Source organism: Nicotiana tabacum, chromosome 4, assembly GCF_000715075.1.
Source record: "Nicotiana tabacum cultivar K326 chromosome 4, ASM71507v2, whole genome shotgun sequence".
Taxonomy (NCBI): domain Eukaryota; kingdom Viridiplantae; phylum Streptophyta; class Magnoliopsida; order Solanales; family Solanaceae; genus Nicotiana; species Nicotiana tabacum.
The window spans coordinates 799,424-826,058 of NC_134083.1; the positions used below are offsets into that span (position 1 = coordinate 799,424).

Consider the following 26,635-nt stretch of genomic DNA (forward strand, 5'->3'; position numbering starts at 1 on the left):
TAACTTAGTCAACTTATATAAATAATCTTATTGAGATCTGAATATTAGAAGTTCCTATATAGTTCAAATAAGAAAAGATTTAATAATAAAAATTTTAGTTAATTTTAATGTCCTAAAAATTTTAAAAAATTAATTAAACGCTAATTTTATCCAATGTAAAATTTGTTTTTAAATTTTAAAAAGGTCGATTAATTTTGCATTGAGGTTTCGTACTTTTATTATAGTCTAGATTGATTGAAGAAGACAAAATTAAGTAAAACATTGTTTACCTACATATTTAGTAGTTTTTAATTTTAGTCTCACATTATTTACCACGTAATTAGTATAAATTAATATACTTTGTGCAAATGCCAAGTGAAGTAAAAACTTTTCTTCAAAAAGATTACTCATTGATGTTTAAAAACTATTTTGTTCATCATGAATACAATTGGAGTACCATCAGGATGTCATTTTCCAATTACCATATAGAATTTACTTCAAAAGAACGGCTACAAATTTTGTACTAACGGTCCAAATAATTGACTTCTTAATTATTTATTTAAGGTAAATTTTTAATCATTTAAAGTTCTTAATTTTAGGTACCTAGTTTAAATAAGTAAAATTTAATAACCAAATTTTTAGGTCCTAAATATTAGGATAATCAAATGACTATTTTGTCCAATGTGAATTATATTTTAAACGGGTAAAAAAGGCGAACGACATTTCGCTAAGGACCTTCGTGTTTTTAATATAGTGTGTGTGTTATTTTTTACTTTTTATTTTATTTGGTCTGATGATGATATGAGACGATGTACGTACGAATTTTTGTAAATGGTATCAATATTTGAAGAAGTGAACAAATGAAGAAATTACTGTAACGATAGGCTATTTCATTTTTTATATCTATACACAATATTTTAATTTTATTTGTTATTTATACATGCATATTATAAAAGAATTCGACAAAGTAGTATCACGTGACACCGCTTGAACAAGGTGACTACACCCATGTATGAGTTGAGCCTATACCAAGAAGTGCCGATTCAATATAGCCTTTGTTAACTTGTTTGGGAAAAGCGCAATGTATTGTTATTTAAGTATTGCTAATAAAAGTGTAATGTACACATGGTGATGGTGGTAGAAGCCATCAAATAACTCCAACTATCAAGAATTTAATAGAGGGATTACATTACACCTACTATTATGGTATACAGATGAACTCTCATACAAAGTGGATTGGTTTTTGGGAAGTCAGGTCTGGAATTGTGCAATTTTATGGTCGGGATTTAGAGATTGATTAGACAAGGCGGGATAAGGATCCATATAGCAATATGTATAGATTTATATTCCTATTCTGGATGTTAGTGACCGTTTGGTTTACCTACAATTCAAAGCTCAGCCGCGCGAGACTTAAAAACACAGACACACACAATGGCCATGGGAGGAAGGAAGATAAACTCAGAATGGTTAGTGGTTATGCAAGTCCCTCGCCATCACCCTTGTCGTCACCCCCAACTCCACAATCCCCACTGCCTGTGAGCGTAGGACCTGCACATCACCCCTACTATTTCTCTTCGTCTCCTTCTCCTTCCCCACCATTCTCACCACACCCTTCCCCCCATACAGACATCCTCTACCCGATATCTATTGCTGCCTCTCCATTGCCATTTTCCCTGGATCACCAACTCCAACCTCATAAACTAAATTCCACATGCTCCTGCCTTTTAGACTTGTAAGCAGGCTCCTTTCCCTTGTACTCTTCTTTTCATTTCTTTTACCTATGGATAGTTTTTGTCATGTATCTTTCCTTTAAAAGCTAGAATTGCTACTCTTTTGCCTTCTCATTTTTTTTTTTATTGTTTTCTGTACCCCTTGGATTTTATGGGGAATATGCAGACTCAAATGGTTTCTTCAGAGATGTTGCACTTCTTTTACAACCAGAAAAAGGTGTCACTGGGTCATAGATTTTTACGACTGCCGCAAGACAATGGCTACACGAGAGAAAAAGCAAAGCCAGACAGAGCTTGCAGGAGTCAGCGCTCAAATGGCTTTATAGTAACCAAGTTCCTCAAAATGAAACACCAACTATAGTTTCTGATTTAGGTATAAGGAATGAACGAGGTATAAGGAATGTGTAAGAAAGATGTGGAATAACAAATAAATGCTGATGGCGTGATCTTCTGATTTAGATCTAGTTCTGAATAATGTACAGGGCATGTAATTATACAATCTTCTTTAGACAAATGTTATGTTTTAATAAAAATTTACTGCAAGAACTTGGCCTTGGAATACTGTATGAAGGTCAGTACTAAACAAAGTTAGAAAAGTTGAGGTTTGGTATACATATCCTCTTCCTTCTAATTTAAGATACTTCACTGTTGGCCCTGTGGTTTTTGTTGCTGAAAGGAAGGGTGGGTCTGAGGTGTGTTCTGAAGAGGCATCATACCCTGCTGCAGATTCTGTGTATTTTGCGACATGTTTCCAAATGTGCCATGCTGCTGCTGCTGTTGGATTGGCATCATACCAGGATTGTTTCCACTCATATTGAACACTGCAGAGAAAACGCCATCCCTGTTTAGGAACAAACGTTTTGCAACTAGAAACAAGCTGCACGTTTATTTGGTTTACAACATTCTCTCGCCGGGCTAAAAAAGAAAGAAAAATCCATTTGAACAGAACTATATGAAAGATGAGTAAAGGAGGTGCTTTTACTTTGATCACTCAGGTTTGCAGCAGCAAGATTCCGAGTTCCACCAGATATTCCAAACTGAAAGTAGTAATATGAGGCCATAAAACAATTGGCAACATAATACAAAAGAAACATGGAAGAATTAGGTTATTCCATGCAAATGGCTTTCAAAAAGCAGAACTTTCATATTAGAAGTACGAAATATCCTCGAACATGTGAAAGACTAACATACATCCTTAATCATAAGTAGTCAATTTCAAGAAATGTAAGTTAAATGTAACGAAAAGATTATACTTAGCTCACACAAGTTGGGAGAACAGGGAAGCTGTAGCCTCCCATCAATTTAAATCAAATTCACAGTCAAGACAGAATCTCAAAACAGAAAATATTTGAGGTGTGTAATGCCAATAAAATAGAAAATTCCAATCAACACTCATACAGAAAACAAATGAACTTCTCCCTTTGAAGCTAACTAAAGACATCAAGATCTCACTTTACACTCTAGAGAAGGCATTCTCACCTCGTCCCGAATTATAATTATAGATAGACCTAATAATAACTCCAGCATGCATGACGACAGCACTAGGTAATACATTTTGACACACCTGCATTCGTGGCAGAAGAGTTTGTGATGACATCATTGCTGACATATTTGAGATCTGCCATACCAAATAAGTTTAACATGATGCGAAGCAGATTGGATATTTGAAATTTTAAGCCCAAGAAAAGAATGCATGACAAATTGAGAATTGATGTGTACTTTCAGCACATTTCAATGGTAGAACAAGTAACAAAGAAATAGCTTGTACATAGTAGATAACTCAGTGAACTGGTTCATCAATAAAACAGATAATAAAGCAATAAACAGCAAATAGTCAAACGATCTAATGAAGCATGACACAGAACAGACCAGATGAGCATTGCATTAGCATGTATACTGAGGAAGTTAGTTATATCTATGTCACAGGGGAGGACTACACACACAGCTGACCTAATCAATAACCTCAATGGCATGTGCTGTACAACAATGAGTGCCTAAAAAACTATTTGACAAGCTGAGTGGGAACCAAATAGATATGAAAATTTTCTAATACTTTTGTAACTGCTTCAATGCATACAATGCAACGAATATTTAGTTAGAACCATCAATTTTAAAGATCCCCGAAATTTTCAGTATGTGAAATACCAGTTCAATGCATGTGATAAAAAACTTGCATTTAAATCCAATAGGAACTGTATATGAAGATGTCCTAGTTGGTAGAATGGGCAGTTTGCAGAATTAGAAAGAAAGTTCCTCTGCATCAACATGCTGTTGAAAAATACAAGTAAATGCCAACTAATGCACATAAGAGGCAAGCGGAATAAGTATGTCACTTCAATAGACATATCTAGGTTCCACGGTCTACCAGGAAGCAGAATAAGACCACATAGCAGATTAGGTTAAAAGATTTAATTCATTCTCCAGTTCTGCAACTTGCCACAGTAAGAAAACAAGAATAAAGCCAAATAAATTTAAAGAGGCAGAAAACAGCAGAATCTGGTGATTTTGAACTCAAAACTATTGGACAAAACAAATCCTTCGGTTTCAATTTAAGTGTCTTAGTATGACTAGGCACGGAGTTTAAGAAAATAAGGGAAACTTTTGAATCTTGCGGTCTTAGACTAAAGATGTGTGTAATGTAACAAAATGCCATGTGAATCTTGTGGCCTTAAACATGCCATGTAGAATGTTGGATTTAAAATGAAGGGAGTAAGCCATTACGGATAGGCTGTCTGATGAAGAAGCAAATAAAATAAAAACTGAAATTTGTGACTCACCATCTGAGAGTTAGGTGTACTTTGGGCAGAATTGAATAGTGCAGTATTCATAGGACTAGAAAACTGGTTTAAATGTCGATTCAGCTGATTTCCTTGGTTGAGCTGACTTTGACCCATACCATGATGAATTGGCACCAGATGCTAGCTGCCTACCCTGAAACTGCTGTGCTCCCAGTGGCTGAGAGAACTGCATCTGAGGCTGACCATGCAGCTAATAAACAGGCTCATCAGTTATTACATATTGGCCAATGTAATGAATGACAGAAACTAATATACTATTACCAAATAGGATAATGATTATATTCAGGTTTGAAGAAACCGTTCATGGTAAGCATATTAAAAGTGCAGAAGTTACTAGCAATTACTCCAAAAAATTTCTCTCTTGGAAATCGTGCAATTTTGAAAAATTTCCCGATGACTTTTTTCAAGCCGACCTTCTGATGGAAAAGAAAATCTTTTTTCTGGCAGGGGAGAAATCCTTCGAATTAGCAGACATCGGAGATGGTCTAACTCGCCGGTTCGTCCTAATCGAGCGAGCACATCGTTTCACTAGCAGGTTGAAGATAGATGATGAAAACCTCAGATGGGTTTGTGAAGCCCTCAAATCAACAACGAGGAGTAAAGGAAACAGATGCAAGAGATGGGGAAGGAAAATACAATCGTATGTGTACAGAGTGTACCAGAACTTCAACATCTATGGTCGCTTTGTGCGAATCAAGTCTTGGTTGGGAGATAAAAAATCAGCAGTGATTATCCCAGAGTCAGATTATAATTGGGGTTGGGGAGATGTGGCGGAGAAAATACTCAGGTTTCTGGGTAAACCACACAACCCAGTTTTAAACCGATTTGTAAGCATCGATAGATCCTATGCTGTTGCAGCTGATAGCAACAAATGGCCAGAGCCAACACAACGTTCGAAAGAGGAAGTTAATACTGTCAGAGGTGAAAAACTCCAGTTCCTTTCTAGTTGTTTGGTCGGAACATTCAATGACCCCTTCAATTCGAGCCCAAGATGTGAAGTCATTCAACCCTGGTTCATTCGTAGATGGGGAATTACAACAGAACTCAAAGTTACACCACTCACCCACAATCAGTTCCTCTTTGAGCTCCCTCTTAGGCAGGAGGCGGAGAGAGTCAAAACAGGTGATTGGTTTTGGAATGGAAGGAGATTGTCTCTTAAATGGTGGTCACCAATGGTAGATTCTAGACCCAATATACAGCAGCCAGAGCAACGATGGATTAGGGTTTTTGGCATTCCCTTACATGTATGGTCAGAGAACACCTTCAAATCCATTGGTGATAGGTGCGGGGATATATTGGTGCCGATGAAGATACCAAGAACTCATTTTTTCTGGGCTCGAATATGTGTAAAGATCTCAGAATTTGCAATACCTGGGAAGTTTGAGTTGAAGGTTGAAGATGGGATCTTTGAAATCGCCATTATCAATGACGGCCATCCCAGTCCAGCAATTGCCGGAAAAGAAACAGTGGTACAGGTTATTGACCAGGTGTCTGTTTCAAAACCCACGCCTGCATTGAGTCCCACAAAAATAGTAGCTGACCAAACTACTACTAGGCACATGCCTCAGCACGTGGAGCCTCTGGAGGGCATCTTAAAATCACAGTCAGGTCCCTCTAACACTAAGCCACTTCATAAGCCACATTTTGTGGATCGGGCTTATTATAAAAAGGGCCCAATAAGGAGAAAGGCTAAAAAACAGGGCAAGGGGAAAAAGAAAATGGAGTAGAGAAAGACTGGGCCGGCCCAATCTTTATGTTTTAGCCCTACTCTTTCCTGTCATATGGCCAGCTCACCACAGGCCCCCTCTATCCCGACAGAGATGGAGCAAACCCTAGAGCTCATCACTGGAGCATCCGAGGAAACTTCTCACGAGGCAGACGATGAAGAAGACCAGTCACAATGCATGTCAATATCATCGCTCCCACATTTGAAGTTGGCATCTACTCTGGTTAGTGCTTCTGAGTCTGACCTCTCCTCTTGCAGTCAGTTTTTGCCACTTCCCTGGTACGAGGGTAGCTCTCAGAACAACCACTCTATTGCTGATCCTTCTGTGATTAAGACAACACAGTGGACAAAAATTGTCATGGCCAAGGCTTGCAAAGCTTTTGGTATTAATGTCTCGGGTTTTGAACATGAAATCCTTGACATGATATTGAGGATGGAACAGAAGAGGAGGGATCAACTTCAGCCAGCTTCAAAAAACCAAGGCAAGGGCAGATAAAAAATCGAAAAAGAAAGGGGAAATTGAGGTAAACAACCTTAGGAGTATGATTAATTATGAAAGAAGGAGCTGCAGTTCAGGGGAAAGGCTTATGAGGGGTAGGAAACAAAAAGCTCTTTCAGAATGAGAGTTAAAATTATCAGCTGGAATGTGTGGGGGTTACATGATAGTGGTAAAAGAAACACTATTAAATCTCTGGTGCAAAAGTGGAAGCCAGACATTTTGTGTATGCAAGAAACAAAATTGGAAGACTGTTCAATTGCGATAGCAAGGAGCATCTGGGGTTCAAGATGGTTAGACTGGGCAGAACTCAAGGCAAATGGTTCTAGTGGGGGAATAACTATCTTTTGGGATAGGAGATTATGGACTTGTACTGATGTTCAACAAGGTTTCTATTCTTTATCCACAATGCTTGAAGGGGTCCGGATGGATCTTAGGTGGTGCTTCACTGGAGTCTATGGGCCTCACTCCAATCGGGAAAGATCAGATTTTTGGGAGGAATTGGCTGCTATAAGGGGCTTATGGAGTGAACATTGGGTGATAGGCGGAGATTTCAATGTATGTAGATTTGAACATGAAAGGTTCAACTGCATAAGAAGATCCAGAGCTATGAGAAATTTTTCTGACTTTATCCAAGATATGGAATTGATTGATCTCCCACTTCAGGGAGCCAAATATACCTGGTTTAAGGGAGAAGACTCTGCTCAAGCATCTAGGATTGATAGATTCTTCATCTCAAACGAATGGAATGACACATTTGGCTCTGTGAAGCAATTAGCTCTCCCAAAGGTTATATCAGATCACAGGCACTACTGGAAAGTGGTGACTGGTCAACAAATCCTTCCTATTTCAAATTTGAAAATATGTGGCTATAACACGAGGGTTTCAGGGAAAAAAATGCAGAATGGTGGCAGAGTTACATGGTTAATGGCACCCCTGACTTTATCCTTTTCCAAAAGCTGAAACATTTGAAGAAAGACATATCCATATGGAACAACGAAGTATTTGGCAAAATAGAAACAAGGAAAGCCAGAGCTTTGGAGGAACTAATGCTACTGGAGCAACTAACTGAAGGCAGGATCTTGTGCCAAGCTGAAAAAACAACAATGCTGAACTTAAAGATTGAACTACAGCAGCTCGCAAAGACAGAGGAGATTTCATGGAGACAAAAATCCAGGTGCTTGTGGCTTAAAGAAGGGGATAGGAACACAAAATTCTTCCAAAGAGTTGCTAACTCCCATAAAAGATACAACTGCATAGGCATGCTAAAGGTGGACGATGAAATCATTGAGGACAAAGATCTTATCAAAGGTGAAATACTCGAGTACTACCAGAATCTCTACTCTGAGGATGAGGATTGGAGACCTACAGCACATTTTGAGGGTCTAGAGCGCCTAACTCCTGAAGAAAGGGTGGGTCTGGAAAATGCATTTTCAGAAGAAGTGAGAGACGCTATAAACATTTGTGCTCCTGACAAGAGCCCCGGTCCAGATGGCTTCACAATGGCCTTCTATCAGAAGTCATGGGATACTATCAAGCATGATGTACTTGCCGCCATTAACCACTTCCATCAAAACTGCCACATGGTTAAGTCTTTCAACGCATCATTTATTGCATTGATCCCTAAAAGAAAAGGAGCTATAGATCTAAGAGATTATAGACCTATAAGTCTCATAGGCAGCATTTACAAGATTGTAGCTAAAGTGCTAGCTGAAAGACTCAAAGGGGTGATACGGAAGCTTGTTTCTGATCATCAAAATGCTTTTATCAAGGGGAGGCAAATAACTGATGCTGCTCTTATAGCAAATGAAGTTTTGGACTGGAAAATGAGAACTGGGGAAGCTGGACTTTTGCTCAAGTTGGATGTTGAAAAAGCTTTTGACAAATTGGGGTGGTCTTATCTATTCCCAATTCTTAGACAAATGGGATTCGGAGAGAAATGGATCAAGTGGATTAGATACTGCATCACCACAGTCAAATACTCCATTCTTGTTAATAGAAGCCCAATGGGATTCTTCTCTTCAAAGAGAAGGATTAGACACGGGGACCCTCTTTCACCCTTCCTTTTTATATTGGCTATGGAGGGACTCAGTAAAATGCTTGAAAAAGCTAAGCAACTACAATGGTTTGAAGGGTTTTCAGTGGGTAATAACAGGAGCTCTCCTATTTCTGTGTCACACCTTCTGTTTGCAGATGATACACTCATCTTCTGTGGAGCGGATAAGTCTCAAGTCCTCTACCTAAACATTACTCTTATGATATTTGAAGCTATGTCTGGCCTGCACATTAATATGCTCAAGAGTGTTATCTACCCAGTGAACTCGGTCCCAAATCTGCTAGAACTAGCAGACATTATGGGGTTGCAATACAGGCTCCTTCCCTACCACATATTTGGGTCTTCCTTTAGGTGCCAAATACAAGTCCACTGAGATATGGAATGCAGTAGTTGAAAAATTTGAGAAGAAGTTGGCTACATGGCAGAGGCAATACATATCTCTTGGTGGTAGGCTTACCCTTATCAATAGTGTATTAGATAGCATACCCACCTATTTCATGGCACTTTTTCCTATCCCAGCAAAGGTTCAAAAGCAATTGGACAAAATAAGAATGAATTTTCTATGGGAAGGGAATAGCATCAGTCACAAGATTCACCAAGTGAAGTGGCACAAAGTCACACTTCCGAAAGCACTTGGCGGACTTGGAGTTAAGGACCTCACCGTACTTAACAAAAGTATGTTGATGAAATGGCACTGGAGGTTTAATCAGGATAATGCTGGCTTATGGAAGGAGGTTATCATAGCAAAATATGGTAGACTCAACCATTGGTGTACCGATAGAACTAGAACCCATTATGGCACAGGATTATGGAAGAGCATACACAATTTATGGGGAGCTTTCTCTAATAACGTACACTTTCAGATTGGTGACGGGGCACTACAAAATTCTGGACTGAAAAATGGATAGGAGACTCAACACTAAAGGAAGCTTTTCCAAATCTCTTCCTTATTGTAGGAAATCCAGAATCCTTTGTTGCTCATAACAGAGAAGGCAACACATGGAGCCCGATCCTCAGAAGGAACCTGCAAGATTGGAAGGTGGAGGATTTCATAGACATGCTAAAGTTATTGGAGAGCTGCACTATAAACACTCAGCTGAAGGACACACTGAAATGGGGAAACGCAAAGGATGGAACTTACTATGTCAAGGCAGGGTATGCTAAATTGTGCTCCAACAATATGATGATTGATCTATGGCCTTGGAAACTAGTATGGAAGACAAAACTGCCACCCAAAGTCTGCTGGTTGGCCTTAAAGAATGCATGCCTCACCCAAGACAACCTTACCAGAAGAAACTTTCAACTGGCCAACAAGTGTTACATGTGCCAAGTTAACTCAGAATCTGTTAACCATCTTCTCCTCCACTGTTCAATAGCCACAGACATATGGAACATGTTTCTCAGTATTTTTGGTCTACACTGGACTATGCCATTCTCTACCAGAGATGCATATGTGAGCTGGACCTCAAGGGAAGTTGACAGAACCATCAAAAAAGTCTGGAATATGGTACCTGCAAGCATTTTTGGGTGTATTTGGGTGGAAAGGAATAGTAGATATTTTGATGGATTATCAACTTCAATAGGTTGCTTAAAGGCTAGATGTTTGGTTAATTTGTTTCACTGGGCTAACCTTACTACTATAAAAACCTCTGATGTTTTCTTGGACTTTGTCAGCTCTCTAGTTTTGTAGCGCTTAATTGTAAATGAGCTGTCAAACTCACTTCTTTTGTAACTTTTGCATCTTCTTGATGCCTTCAATGATATATTCCACTTACTTCATCAAAAAAAAAAAGTGCAGAAAATCAATATGTTTTATGAAAGTAACATTGTATTAATATCAACATAAAGGTTGTGCTGAAGCTATATTTACAGTTCAAAATGCCACACAGAGTATCCCCTGTCCTTCTTACAAGGAATCAATCATGTCAAATAAAGGTACTGCATCGATAACCCAATAACATTTTATCAGTTCGGGCTATCGGTTATACCCGATATATGCCCAGCCCTATCTACAAAGCTTTCTTTACACCAAAAATAAAGAAATAAATACAGTTCGCCGTAATTTTCTGGTTTGCAGAAAATCAATTTTTGTCCTGTTTTTGTTTAAAGACTAAAAAGTTCTTACTATTTGGAAAATACGTGTAATCTGCTGGAGTAAACAATTATCTAGGTAATAACTTAACTAACACCGCCCCCTGAAAAGAATTTGAATCAGATTTTTATGCTTTTGTACGAGAAAGATGTTTCGCAGTTGGAAGGTGATTCGGGCTCTTCCACTGTTAAATCCATTTATAGGTTGTCATAAAATAGTCAAGGGATTCCCTAATGCAGCTATTTGGGCAGCAAAGACAAAAAGAGTCACATTTTTGTGAGGACAGCTGCCTCGGATTCAATTCTCACAGCTGATAATTGGAGGAAACAAAAGAAGATATAGAGGGTGTTTTGCTAAGCTCATAAGCTTCGCATATCTACACGTTTAACATCAAAAGTACTAATAAGTCATCAGCCAAACGCCATAAGTTGGTCACCCACAACTTATGATTTTTCAGCTTATAAGCACTTTTAGGTTGATCAAACCTTTTACCATTTTTATTCCTAATATCTTTTGTGATCTCCAAAATACTCTTCCTAAAACAGAAGTCCTAATTATCTTTATATTCTATCTCCGTCATTCATCTTTTTTAATGTGAAAATACTTTCATATTTATATTTACATATCTCTAAGGACTTCTCAGTCATTTTAACAGAGAATGTGCTTATCATCACCTTTATACCAAATACACTAACGGATTATAATCAGTTTCAGCACTTCTATCCATTCACGTAACAACATATTGATACAGTTAGTATCAGCATCTAAAAGTGTTTTTCAGCATTTGATATTTATCAGCTAGTCCATTTATTAATACACCGTATTTTTTATGGTAAATTATGGGGGCTGCTGTTTATAGGTATCTACAATGTTAAAGAGAGACTTGAAATGCTTGAAATCTCAGATAAGGAAGCAAAAGTAGAAAAAGAGTGTCAGAAGGCATCCCACATGCGATATACTGGACAATCTAGAAAGAATACAACAGACATTTGAGCAGAGGAAAATCTGATGCTACACAAAGCATATTTTGGTATTTGTACTGTATTTTCAGAGTCAAAGCAACTCGCTGAGTTTTAAGATGACTGATGGGATAACAAAAGCAAGTTATTTGAACGGTGCTCTCTTGTATACAGTTAGTAATCGAATTTATTGCCTCATTTTGTTAGTAAAACTAGAATATTTGGTCATTATTAAAAAAAAAACAACTTAGTTGACGAAAAAGAACAAGCATTGCAGAATATGCACACTATATCTCATGCAATTTCACAAAGAGATACCTTAAAACAGTCAAGATGGTTGTACAAACCGTACCTGTCCCAGTCCAGGCATTGAGGCTTGCCTAAGCTGCTGTTGGGCAAGAAGTAGCTGCTGATGCTGAGGCAACTGCATTATTTTCTGCCTCTGCTGGAGCTGATGCTGCTGCAACTGCTGTTGCTGCTGCTGTTGTTGATGCTGCTGTTGCTGAAGGCTATGTTGCTGAGGAGATGGTGTATTCATCATGTTCGCACTAGACCTAGGTGAGTTGACATGTGGCAAGGGGGATGCTGTTGTAGTATCAAAGGAAGTAGTCCCAGAAGGAGAAGCCGCTGCTCGAAGTGCTCCAGAAGCCTACTCCAACAACAACACATAGATATTAGAATTGAAGAACTTCTAAGGAGATATGGACTCAATACATTAACATAACTTGGGGGACATTGATTAAAATGTTGTGTTTAAGTTAAGAAAAAGAAGGGAAAAAGGATATGATTAATTTGCTTCCTGCAGGTTAATCATTTAGTGTTTCCCTAATGCTCTTTAGCGCAATCCGCAATGTATAGAGGTAAAGAGATTTATATCATCTTTTCAATCTGATTACTCAAGTATTTAATAGCAAACATGGACACATGTCGAACATGTCCACTTAATCTCGCTTCCTCCATTAAATTCAAATAAATGAGGGAAATAATTCTTACCACCTCCTTCACCCCAACCAAAAAAGAAAAGGTGTTAAACACTTGCACGAGAAGGTGAACAACTGGCAGTATTAACATCAGGTATGAGTATTTGGTGTAACACAAGACGTGTATATGATTTTAAAACACTATAATGAACCTTTTAAACTCCTTGCAATAATTGATGGATCTAAACCCATTGTAAGATGTACAGTTTTCCGGTACCACTTGGTGCTATGGAACATACTTAACAAAAAAATCAGGTTGGCCGACATAGAAAGGGGATACCTAGAGCGAGTAATTAGCAACTATCGAAACGAAAAGGCACCCAAAAAAAAAAAAATCCCCTCCCCCTGAACAAGAAAAAATTAAGTAGAACCATACAGAAAACAAAAAAAGGTAGCCCGTTACATTAAGCTCTCTCTATGCGCTGGGTAAAGGGAAGGCCGGACCTTACTTTGCATTTTTTGCAAGAGGCCTTTTCCAAAGCTGAACCCAACAACCCGTGACTCCCTGGTTACATGGCACAACTCTAACCTTTGCGCCAAGGCTCCTCTTCTCCAAACAGAATGATCGCATAACATAATTGTCTAATAACTATTTGGCCCTTTGTTCATAGCCCCTTTAAATAACAAAATTACAGGAGGATCTGGAAGTAAAATTCATGTGTTACAACTTTATCTTCATTACTTAAGGAAAATGCTCATTTACAAGGCAAATTATAAGAAAACTGACCTGTAACAAAGCTCCCTGACTATTGACATTGCTCGATGAAAAGGGAGGAGTATTCTTCAGATAAGTGCCTGCTTGAACATAGCATCAGTTTCTCTAGTCAAATGTTCATGAAATAAAGTGGAGAGAGCATGACAACAATAGTTGATAGACTACCAGACGAATCAGCGAAAGAGGGAGGCCCATCAGTGACTGTAAGCACATCTACCAAATGACCAGGAAGTGCAGAAGTAATATGTGTTTGGTCTCCAGGTACACGTAACCCTGTGTAAGTACCAGTTTCATGAAATCTGTGAGTATACATGTAACCAAACAAGAAATAAACCAGTGTACCTCCAAACAGCACCAAAGAGATGCTACACATACACTAGATACGTGGCGGATGAATTTGTACATAAATGTTATGATGCATAGCAGCAGCATATAGAATCATTTGACTTGAAATTTTCACCCTTCCTATACCTGTATGCCATATCAATTCTTCATCAGAAAATATGTGCAATTTACTGATCACAAGGCACTCAATGGATATGATAGTTTGCAAGAACCGTGCTCTCTCTTTCTTTTAGTTTAAGTAGAATAAACATCACCATATGGACGATTGGGGTCCAAGAATCTTAAGCCTCGATTTCTCATGCATTAACAAATGCTGAGAGGGAAAAAAGAATCTTTTTAGGCAAAGGACTCAGAACACAAAAATATCACCTTCACCATGATTTACTGCAGTTCGAAGTAAATTTTCTTGTTCCTGAATTTTTGCTGCTTGTGCCTTGTCAATAGTTGGAAGCAGTGTTGGCCCTTGTCTGGTTCCAAAGTAGGCTTTGCGGGTATCAGCTATGACCTTCTCAGCACTTTCACATGCTGCTCCAATCATATCAATTCTAACCTGCTAGTTTATAGGAATCTTAGAATGCCACACAGATCGAGAAACATAAGAACAGCATCTGCAGAGTTTTCCACCTTCAACTTCTCAATTTGGGGTGCTACTGATAGGTTTTGCATGCTGTGTAATAATTGCTCCCTTTTGGAATTATCTTCGACTTCCATCTCCGGCAGCAGCTTTGATGACAGCATAACAGGTAGAACTGCATCAAAAAGTATTTGCAACTAACAAATGACAGAAAGTATCTTCCGGATTTTCTGTCAACAAAAATATCACATAGCCACAAAACAAAAATATCTGCTTCTTTCTTTCTATAATCTTTTTGCAAATTTGGCAAGATTTGCGCCCAAGCAATACCACAAATAATTTGGGTTTGGGTGTGGTTGATTGATTGATCGATTATGCTCAAACAATCTCACCACGTGACAACAGAATTGATAGCAATAGTAACTGACCGCTGTGCTATCTAGTTATTCACACATGTATATCAATCTATCCACAGCAAGTCAGAAATACGTAAAATGTTAAATAAAGAGTCACTTAGCGGTCAAACCAAATATATATACCCTTAGGTAGCATTCAAGAGAAGAGAATTAGTAAGACACCAACTTTCTTGGTGATCCACTTTCTTCTAGACAATCTGCATGCTTGCTTATACGCAACGACGAGTATCAGTGGTACGCGTGTATGATTAGAAAAGGACAATAAAAGTCCAACTTTACAAATTTACCAAGTGTGAATAAAGAAGTCCGTACTTGCAGCATTCTCAGCATTTACATTCCTGGGGTGTACAACGAAAGCCTTGGAAACCTTCTTAATATCTTCAACAATGTTAAAAAGCTCGAGATTCACCATAGAAAACTGCCCCAGAATATCTTGCCTGGCAAAGAGGATTTATAAAAACTAAAGGTTAACATGTATGAGGAATGAGTTGGAAACCAGCATGAGTTTTATATACTTCCTAAAAATACCATCTTTTTCTTTTTTGATTGGTAATTCTTAAGGATATACCATCAAGTATCAACTGTAAAATACTTCATCTCAATTTCAAACAAGAACCAATTAGTTAAACAGAGTCTATAGAAAAATAAAGGGTGTGTGAAAGTGGGAGCTCAGATTTCATGTAAAAAAAAAATTAGGCTTTATTCTTCATTGCACCCTTCCTAGAAGGTGGTTTTGGAAAATAGGTGCTCTTTGGGTGTATTGATTTCTTGTTGGTTAATGGTATTATTTACAGTTTTACCAACAAAAAAATTAGGCTTTATTTATCTCGTGGAAAATTCGGATTCCATTTTCCAAATAATATGGAAAACAGAAATCAGCAGTATAATAAGATACCAAAAAGGAAATCAATATCATCTGTGCAAGCCTACCTTCTTATACATCATTCCCTTCTACTAGCCAATGTGCAAGTCTATCTTAGGTCGGTTCTTTTTTTAAAAAAAAATTTAAGGGGGCTTGGATAATATGTAAGCGCTAGAGAGTGAAGTTCTACACTCACTCAACTGTGACAATCCACATGTATAAGCAGATCATTTGGAATTTCGTCCTACTGCTAAAAATAGAATAAATTAATTCAAGAAAACAAAGAAGAGAACCATTTGGGGACAGCATTGTTGCGAGCGATGGCGTCGAAGTCTTCGAGGATGCGAGAAATATCCTTGAATAGACTAATGGCTCGAGTTTTGACGGATTCGAGGTTCAGTTGCTGTTGAACGGCGGGGTTCAGGCCCTCCGCCACCCTGAGCGGCTGTTGCGGCTGTTGATCTTGAGCTCCTTCATGGCAGCCAACACTGCCCTCACACCTTCCTTATTCCATCGTGGCCTATTAAGTTCCTACATAAAGTTTTACTCATTTCACTATATGTTATGTCTGGGCACGAGAGTTTGTAAGAAAAGAGCGAAAGACTTTTCTAACTTATGTTGTTAACGAGGCACGTATAATTGTATGGATTAAAAAAAAATAGATTCATATAAATTAAAACGGATGTATTTGTAAGCTCCTATGAACTCATAAGTCGCGTTTAGTGAATGCTTTTTCCATGTGATTTATACGTTGCATTCTGGAAATGCACTTTGTACATGTAAAGGTTAAAATATGATATGACACGTGGTCGTCTAAAGGGAGTACACGTGGAACCCAATACAGGATGGCCGAAGACCGAACGCAGTCATTCCGCTTGTCACCGGAAAGGATAACGTTCATAAAGGTGTGTTAAATGCTCTGCGTCCGGTGGCATTTAATAAGGAATATTCTGCAACATTAAGAGCGACGGTATGTTACAAAAAATTTGACATTTATGTTCACCGTTACGTCTTCATCAATGACCCTCATAATTGACATTAAAGAAGAACACGATCCTAGGATCTCTTTCCCTAGACATAGCTATAAGTAGTGAGCTCAATTATCATTATAAAGGGGGGTAAATTTTCTGGCAAAACTTATATTGTATTCTATATAAAATTTAATACAATCTTATTTTCTTGCTCTTTGATCTCTTCATTGTTGTGCCCGAAAACCTTGTTCCCGGAACTGTCATCTCTGTTGTTTCATTTACATTTCAAGGCTACGTATTATACATTTTTTCAATAATGCATGATCAAATTAGTTCACTTGTCTAGAAACCACATACAAATTCAATTGTACCATTTTACGGGTAAACAGTTTGGCACCCGCCGTGGGACCTAGACAGTCGTGCAATTAAATTGATCCTTGCCTTTTTTACTAATGCTATTTGATTATTTTGTTTTAGAAAAAATCATTTAAAAAAATGGCAGATAACACTGTTAACAACACGCGCAACCCAGAAATTCGAGGGGATCAACCTCATTTCGAGGATGATCAGTGACACCCACAATGAGGGAAATGACGTCACACCGGTGCATGACAGGCAAAAAACTTGACAGGTTCGAGAGACAACTCCCGATGATGCTGATGAGGAGCATGTCGTGGATGCAGTGAGGGTTCTGCGAGAACAACAACCAATCATTCCAGGCCATCTCACGCGGCAGGACCATGTTATGACGGAACTGAAGCAGGCACTATCAGGGGCTTCAAATAATGCAAACAGATAAGATCTAATTCCTCTCGCTGTTCCAGCAAACCAAACAACGTAGAGAGTCAACAACAACACTTCCAGGGGCGAAGTTGGCTCCGACGGGGCCGGAGGGAGCAGATTTGGTCTCAACAACGAGAAAGACCCGTTCAAGAATGAACTTTTACGGTTTATGAGAGAAGTAAAATCCCGCATGGACCAAATCCCGGGCGCGCCACTAATATTGAAAGGCCTGGACTCGAAGAAGTATACTCAATTGCCATATAAGCCGAGTGCAAGCGCCAGAACAAATCCCAAAGCGGTTCAAAATGCCTGAAGTGCCAAAGTATGACGGGACTTCAGACCCACTGGAGCATATTACCACCTATACAACGGCGGTAAAAGGAAATGATTTAGCTCCTCGCAAAATTAAATTTGTGTTGCTAAAGAGATTTTGAGAAACTCTCACGAGGGGAGCTCTAACGTGGTATTCATTATTACCCGAGCATTCCATAGATTCATTTGATATGCTCACAGATTCTTTCATCAAGGCTCATGCCGGGGCCAGAAAAGTTCAAGCCCAGAAGGCCGACATATTCAGGATCGTACAGGGATAATCCGAATTACTACGAGAGTTCGTTACCAGATTCCAGAAAGAAAGAATATTGCTCTCGGTTGTCCCGGATGAATGGGCAGCTGAAGCATTCACCAAATGATTGAATCCGAGAAATTTAGACGTTTCTCGGAAGATGAAGGAGAGTTTTCTTGAGTTTCAAGAAACAACTTAGGCAGATGTTCACAACTGGTACGAGTCAAAGATAAGGATCGAAAATGACCAGGTCAGTTCCACGTCACCGGCCAAAGGACGGGAGAAAGCAGAGAAAAATCAAAGGATGACTACGACGCAGACAGACGGACTTTGAGGGGATGGTTCTTGCCCTACGAGCAGACCGAAGGTTGTGGCAGAAACTTTCAGGCAACAAACAAGTTCATCGGTGACAGAGGGACCGATCGTGGTCGAAACAATAGATCACTCCAGGATAAGGAGATGTCGGGGTCTCGGGATCCTTCTTACCCCAAGCTATCGGAATATAACATCAACGTCAGTATAGTGGAGTTGGTGTCGGTCATGAAAAATATTAAAGAGGCACGATTCCTGAGACTTATGAGATCCGATTCCAGCTAGAGAGATCCTAACTTATGGTGTGAGTACCATGGGACGAACAGTCACCGGACATGGGACTGTCGGCACCTCCAGGAAGAAGTGGCTACACTATTGAAGAATGGTCACCTAAAAGAATTCTTGAGTGACCGAGCTAAGAACAATTATGGTCATAACAGATATGACGCAGAACCTTCGAAAGCAGTAGAAGAACCCTCATGCCAGACGATCAATATGATCTTGGGGGGAATGAGATTAACGGGGTCACCTTTTCGTTAGCAAAGAAGACGAAAGTACCAATAACTCATAGTAAAAGACTCCGGGAAGACGATATCACTTTCACGGAGGAGGATGCAGACGGATTATTGTTACCACACAACGACGCACTGGTAAATTCTTTAAATATGTTAGATTTTAAGATTAAACGTGTTCTGGTGGATTCAGGAAGTTCGGCTAATATCATATAATGGAGAGTATTGGAACAAGCTAAACTCACCGGAAGTATTATCCCGGCACTAACATGGTTCGTGCCAACTAATAAGTATAGGAAAGGAAATGGACAGCACGTAGAATGTTTTCTCACAACTTTCCACAAGATAAAACTAACACGGATAAGTGTACCACTACACAAACATCAACAACAAGAATGCCCCCAGGCTATCACAAGTCATCACAGATCAATCCCTAACACAACCCACCTTGTCTCGCTACGTGTGCAATAATAAAGTAAATGTCCGCCTTGTCTCACCACACGTACATAATAATGTTCCCACTTGGTCTCGCCACATGCGCAACCCACATATATATAGCCCGCCTTGTCACGCCGCATATGCAAATATCAGTAGTAACAATAGCACGACAGAAACCTCGTGCAACCCCATAACAACAATCGCACGGCAGAAACCTCGTGCATCACAATAACAACTGCACGGCAAAAACCTCGTGCATCATAACAACAAGTACTACAACAACAATAACACTAACACAAGGGTACGGCAAATAAATCGACTCAAAAATTCTAGAACTCAAATAAACGGAAGAACAAGTTCACAAGGAGTAGTCACAATATGGAATGCTAGTCATAATAAGAAGAACTCAGCAAGGAAGGAAATAATATGTAACAACGGCCCGCAATATACAGTTCAACAATAAGGGAGCTAACACAAGTCGAATGATTCCAAATAAGGACAAGTCAACTAAGATATAGGATATCTAAACTTCTTTTAAGGTTGGGCAATTACAAAAGAGACATAATAAATTCAATTAAGGATAAGCAGCAGAAAGATAATCATAGTCTTAATTAAGAATGAACAATTACAGAAGAGATAATAATAACTTCAAATAAAGGTAAGCAGTTAGGGAAGGGATAACATGGCAATAGAAAGGTAACAATTTCAGTTAAGGCGCACATAAATCAAATAAGCAATAAGAGTGAATCATGAAGCAATTAATTCTAATTAAGCAGGTAGAGGTAAAACTAGTAATTAAGAAGCGTAATCATAACAAGAACAACTGCATATTCAATGAATACAAGGGTCTAAGAACCCTAAAAGGTCAATTTTTCACAAATAAGTCCCACCACGTACTCGTCACCTCGCGTACACGGACTACAATTAGCATAGAAAACTCAAATCCTAAGGGGTAGCTCCCTCACACAAGGTTAGGCAAGATACTTACCTCAGAGAAGACAAACCGATACTCTAAAATGAACTTCTCGGGTGAAATGACCTCTGAACAGCTCAAATCTAACCAAAATAACTTCAAAGCACAAATAAAACTCATAAGAAACTATTCTGGATCATAAAGGCTCAATCTTTATCAAAATCTAAGAATCGACACAAAAATCGACTCACGGGCCCGCACCTCGGAACCCGTCAAATTTCACAAAACCCGAACACCCATTCCGATACGAATTCAACCATACTAAAATTATCAAATTCAGATACCAATTCGTCCCTCAAATCATGATTTTTCATTTTGAAAGTTTTCTTCAAAAATACCTATTTTCCTCGACCCAAAACACAAATTAAATGATAAAAATAAAGATAAAATCATAGAATATAATAAATTCTAGGTGAAGAACACTTACCCAATCGATTTGCTTGAAAAACCCACAAAGAATCGCTCAAATCCGAGCTCTAGAACTCCAAAAAATATTTAAAATGGCTAACCCTCGGAATAGAGAACTTTATATTCTACCCAGGTATATGTACATCGCGATCGTGAAGAATAAATGGCTACTGCCCGGAATTGGTGTTATGCGATCGCGAACAAGCATCTGTGATCGCGAAGAAAGAAAATAATGGCCCAGGAACTGGGTTACGCGAACGCATGAAGCGGAACGCGAAAGCGAATGAGGGGAAAGCACGCTTACGCGTTCGTGGATAGAACCGTGCGAACGTGTAGAGGAAATGGTCACCAGCTCTAACTCCTAGTTTCTACTACGCGAACGTGATGGAGCGGACGCGAACGCGAACACGAAGAACGAAAAGGCAGGCTTCCGCGATTGCAGAAGGAGTTATGCGAACGCGGAGAACAAATAATTCATCCTCCAAAATTCGAACGTGGAGTAAGTGACGCGAGCACGATTAAGGAAACCAGATGGCAGAAACCGGCAGTCAAAAAATAGAAGAATTTGGCCCGTAGCCCATCCGAAACACACTAGAGGCCCCCGGGATCCCGTCTAAACACACAAACAAATTCTATAACCTAACACGGACTCTCTCGGGGTCTCAAATCACATCAAACAATGTTGAAACTACAAATCGCGCCATGAATTGAACTTGTGAACTTTCAAATCTTCCAACTTTAAAAACTCGTGCCGAAACCTATCAAATCAACCCAGAATGACGTCAAATTTTGCAGGCAAGTCCCAAATAACATAACTGAGCTATTCCAACTCTCGGAATCGCATTCGGACCCCGATATAAAAAAGTCCACTTTCGGTCAAAATCTCCGAAAATTCGACTTTCGCCATTTCAACCCTTAATCAACTACATACCTCAAATTCATCGTCCGGACACGCTCCTAAATATAAAATCACCCAACGGAGCTAACGAAATCGCCGGAACTCCATTCTGGAGTCGTCTTTATACAGTTCCAACTACGATCAAAATCCTAAGACTTAAGCTTCCGTTTTAGGGACTAAGTATCCCAAATCACTCTGAATCATCCGGTAACTGAATTCAACCACACACGCAAGTTAATACATATAATACGAAGCTGCTCGGGGCCTTATGACATCGAACGAGACTTAAATTTCTCAAAACGATCGGCCGGGTCGTTACAGTTTTTAATGAGGTAGCAACAGAGAGGATACTACAAAGACATCAGCAATAAGACATTTGATAGCAAGGCAAACAAGCAAGCTTACACTCAGGGATGGTTAGATAATCTTTGGTTCGATAGAAAATTCCCACTGGGAAGTTAAGTTTGCTACTGAACAAAGGTTACCCCACTGTTCACGAGCACGAACCACTAGAGGATTGTTAGATATTCCTTCACCCGATAACATAAATTCTTGAGGGGAAGTAAAGTTGTGTTACCAAGTTGAGGATTATCTAGCAATTCATTAGTGAAATCTTCGAAGATACGAGACTTTCAGTGTTCCAATTCTCACTCTTCGCATTCGAACATTAGGGGGGAATGATATGAGGACACGGCACAACGACTGCCATGTCAACTGGGGAATGAAAATCCGAAAACTAAATGCATCATCGGGACCGGGGACTGCGCAACCAGCCTCGTAGAAACAAGTTGTATAAGATAGCCACAAGTAATGGCAATTTATTTTCACCATAGCAAATGATTATGTATTTTTTGAAAATAGAAGGAATAAAATGAAATACTTTTGCTTTTATCTTGTTTTTGATCTAAACGATGAATAAACTGTCTTTTGAAAGTTAAACAAGTACTTCAAATATTAGTGCCATAATAAACAGGAGACGTCCTCTTCAAAAGCACCGTAAACATAACATGGCCCTCTCTTATAAAAACCCTTACGTTAAAGGGTTGGTTTCGGAAGAATCTATGCCCGGAATAAAAAATGCATTCGGAGAAAAATACACCCGAAGCCACATATGAAAAGGACGCATAAAGTAAACTTGCGCAAATACTTATAGAAACCCTCATGTAAAAGGGATAATGCTCGGAACGGAAGTGTTTCGAGGAAAACGCATTCGAGACTACACATAGTAAAACGTGAACAGGAAAACATGCGTTGAACTCTTAAGCAAATGCAAATATTAAAGACTTGCATGGATATTCAAACGAAAGTAAGACACAAACGATACTTGAGAAAAAATATGTCTTTATTTACAAGAACGTACCAAAACGGTAAAAGTTCAAAATGGGAAAAAGAAAAGAAAAGCCAAATTGCAGCGTCTCCGGAACCAGTAGGAAGAGAAGTGTCCGCATTCCCGAGAGAAGTAGGTGGGTCCACCAATGGCTCGACGTTTTCCCTAGTTTGGTCTTCAGCATTGTCACCTTCTGATCCCTCTTCAGTTTTCGAAAATTCTGAACCGGAACCAGAAGAACCATGAGCATCAAACTGCGCCGGGAGTCCATTTTTAGCAGCTAACTAAAGCTCTCGGGCCTTAGCAATCCATCAAAGTCGATGATACCAGCTTTGGCCCCCTCCAAGGTTTTTCTCCTCATGCTATACATGGCATAAGTTTTTTCAACAATGAGGGAAGTCGCTCGACGCTTAAGTTCTTCTTTAAGTTGGGTAACCTCAGCAGAAAGTCTTTCCCGGGCGGACCTAGCAGATTTGCGGCTGACGTTAAGGTGGCGGACAATTGAACTAAAAAAGCCTATTATGCTCGATAGTTTTCTTGTACTTCTCTTCTAGCTGGGCGTGTTTCGCCCCCACAGCAACAAGCTGTTCGAGTTTGGAATTCAAGGCTACTTCTAAGTTAGTCACTTTTTCGGCAGTAGCAGCCTCGCGCTCGGTTGCAGCAAGAACGATGTCCTGGACTTCAGCCCATTTAGCCTTAGCTTCATCAAATCTAACCCTCAACAGGCTAATTTCTTGCCTAAGGGTTACCAGTTCTTGTTCGCTTTGCTGCAAATGAGCCTCCAAAACAACGGCCTCAGTAGCTTTGGTTTTCAGTTCCGAGAGGCGGAGAATAGTTTGGTCTCGTTCCGCCAAAAGCTGATTCCATTCAGAAGTAAGTTCTTCCTTCTTACGAATCAACCTTTGAAGGCCCTCATAAGCAAGAAAGTTGGCTTACAAAACAAGAAGAGGTAAAACTTAGAATACATTCACACAATAGTAGAAGAAGTAATAAAGGAAGAAAAGTGTACCGCTGCGGTGTTTTGCATGGCATTGTTCAACAAGCACTCTCCCGAGAGTGCCTGAATCTTTTCCTAGTCTTTTTTTTGAAGCCAAAGGCTTTAGATAATTAGTAAGCTCCACCGGCCGGGATAGCAAGTTGCATTCGGTAGAGACCGAAAGAGTAACGTTCCTCCTCCTTTGTGGATCTTCAGAAGCGACAACATAATTTTTCCCCAAATTACCATGAACTGGGGGCTGTGGAAGAGGAACATTTTCTTCATGGTAAAATGCGGCCGATAGAGGTGATGTAGCAATTGTTGGTAGAAGAGTGGATGAAAATGGAAGTGATGTAGCAGTTGATGGTGTTGGTGAAGGTGGAGATGGAGTTTATGGAGTTGAAGAGTGAGAAACAGCTGCATCAAATGCAGTGCTGGCTGTTAGATGCTTGCCAACCAAAAATGGTAAGGACCCGGTACTCAGCCCTGCAGCACTGGATACAGCAATTGGGGCCTGAAAATGGGAGTCGACATTTTCTACCAAATCATATTCTCCCCAAAGTGTCGATACATTGTCTTCAGTTCGTGTAACTATCTCAACAGATCGAGCATCCTGTTGAGATGATGAGAATCGTCGCCTTATATGTAGAGAAGCTCCCTCATCACTAGCTTCTTCTTCATCATCAATTATCACAGTGTCTATGACCGGCCCGGAAGGAGGACCAGTCGTCATCGCCACCAGAGATGGCTCGGGGGCATTAGTCTTTGCCCTCTTATTCTTTTCCCCGGTCGCGGAGGAACGTATTCTCTTTGGTTGCTTATTCTCCGGCCGGGGACTCTGTAAATAAATGTTTGCGCCCGAAGCAGGCCCGAAAATACCTGTTCGAGTAAGTGCTTCCTGAAGCATCCTCGCTGCATTAGCAGGATCAACAAAAACTTCCTCTTCGGGGACAGCAACAGAGCCCGCATGTAGACCTAATTTTGTGAACAAGTCAGAAGGGTTCAACCAAGTTCTCCATATACAAAAAAAATGGAAGCAATGAAAATTTAAATTACTATGATTTTTGGCCTTCCACCCGTATTTAAGGGCCATTTCTTTCCACAAATGAGTTTCGGGCGTCGTGACATCCAAGATCTTCTGAACCCACCAGTCCAAACCTTTCACCACCGGTGGGATCCATCGAGTTGCTGAAACATGCGAAGGGTAAAGAGTTGGCCATAAAAGAATATATAGTAAAAAGAAATACTAAACAAAAAGCTTACGAGTGCGGTTCCAGGTGACAGGAAAGGATGAAGCAATTGTCGGAATGATATCATTGGTGGCGACTGCAACGAACCGTTTCATCCATCCACGGTTGTTGTCATAATCTATGCTAGACAGCAAAGCATGGTGGCCACGCTTGCAGAGGTTTATCATTCCCCCGCGGAAGATTTTAGGAGAATAGAGATTCATCATATGAGCTAAGGTTAGCTCCTCTCCAGTTTTCTGGCATAAGCATCGAAGACAAGCGACTATCCTCCACACTAAAGGACTTACATATGCCAAACACACTTTGTAGCAAAGACAAAACTCCGCAACCATAGAATCAAGCTCCCCACTCAAAGAAAATATACCCAAAGTAAAGAGATACGTGTAAAAGTATGTAAAACCTTCCTTGAGAAGGGTCACTCGCTCCGATAGATCAGGAGCAATGATATCCAACTAATGGCAACGACAGTCTTCCTTCACAGCAGGAATACTGGAAGGACGAATTGAAGAAGGATACCTACTAACAACCCATGTACGAGGGTTAGCAATATGGGATTTCTCTTCAAGGTCCTTTGTGGTACTGAGTTTTCTTGGGATGATGGAATCCACCGTTGGAGGAGCAAAGTCCTCGGCTTTGTTCTTGTTCTTTGAAGAACCAACACACTTGGAGGAAAAAGCGATTCAAAAGGAAGGAAAAAGTTTTGTGTTTGAAGAGAATTAGAGAAAGGATGGAAAACAAAGATACAAACCATAAACTCGAGAAATTATGAAACGCAAAGGAAAATAATGTCGCATATAAGTAAAATTTTAGCGGTTAAATTCGTGGCCATGATTACCTCGATAATCGGTAAAAGATGTGTTGAATCGTGGGATGATGCGTGTTCAGGACATTAAATGCGGAGAAACGTGCGACTAATCAACTGTTAGAAACCTTCAGAGGGAATTATAGTAATTCCCGCCAAAAAGGTGTTTCTACCAGCTTCCTGGTAACACAAAGTTATGTCACTGGAAAGCAGGGGGACTATCTGTATAGGGTGAAATATGATATGACACGTGGTTGTCTAAAGTGAGGACATGTGGAACCCAAGACGGGATGGCCGAGGACCGAACACAACCATTTCGCTTTCACCAGAAAGGATAACGTTCATAAATGTGTTTTAAATGCTCTGCGCCTGGTGACATTTAATAGAGAATATTCTGCAACATTAAGAGCGACGGTCCGTTACAGAGAATTTGGCATTTATGTTCACCATTACGTCTTCATCAATGACCCTCATAATTGACATTAAAGGAGGACACGGTCCTAGAATCTCTTTCCCTATACATAGCTATAAGTAGTGAGCTCAGTTATTATTATAAAATGGACGAATTTTCTGGCAAAACTTATACTATATTTTATACAAAGCTTAATACAATCTTATTTTCTTGCTCTTTGATCTCCTAATTGCTGTGCCCAGAAACCTTGTTCCCGAAACTGTCATCTCTACTTTTTCAT

At 39.6% G+C, this 26,635-nt stretch overlaps 1 pseudogene; it reads right to left on the bottom strand.

Moving 5' to 3' along the window:
- Nucleotides 1-2,130: 2,130 nt before the first annotated feature.
- LOC107786018 (mediator of RNA polymerase II transcription subunit 8-like) lies at nucleotides 2,131-25,236 on the bottom strand (annotated as a pseudogene).
- Between the last annotated feature and the right edge of the window lie 1,399 nt (nucleotides 25,237-26,635).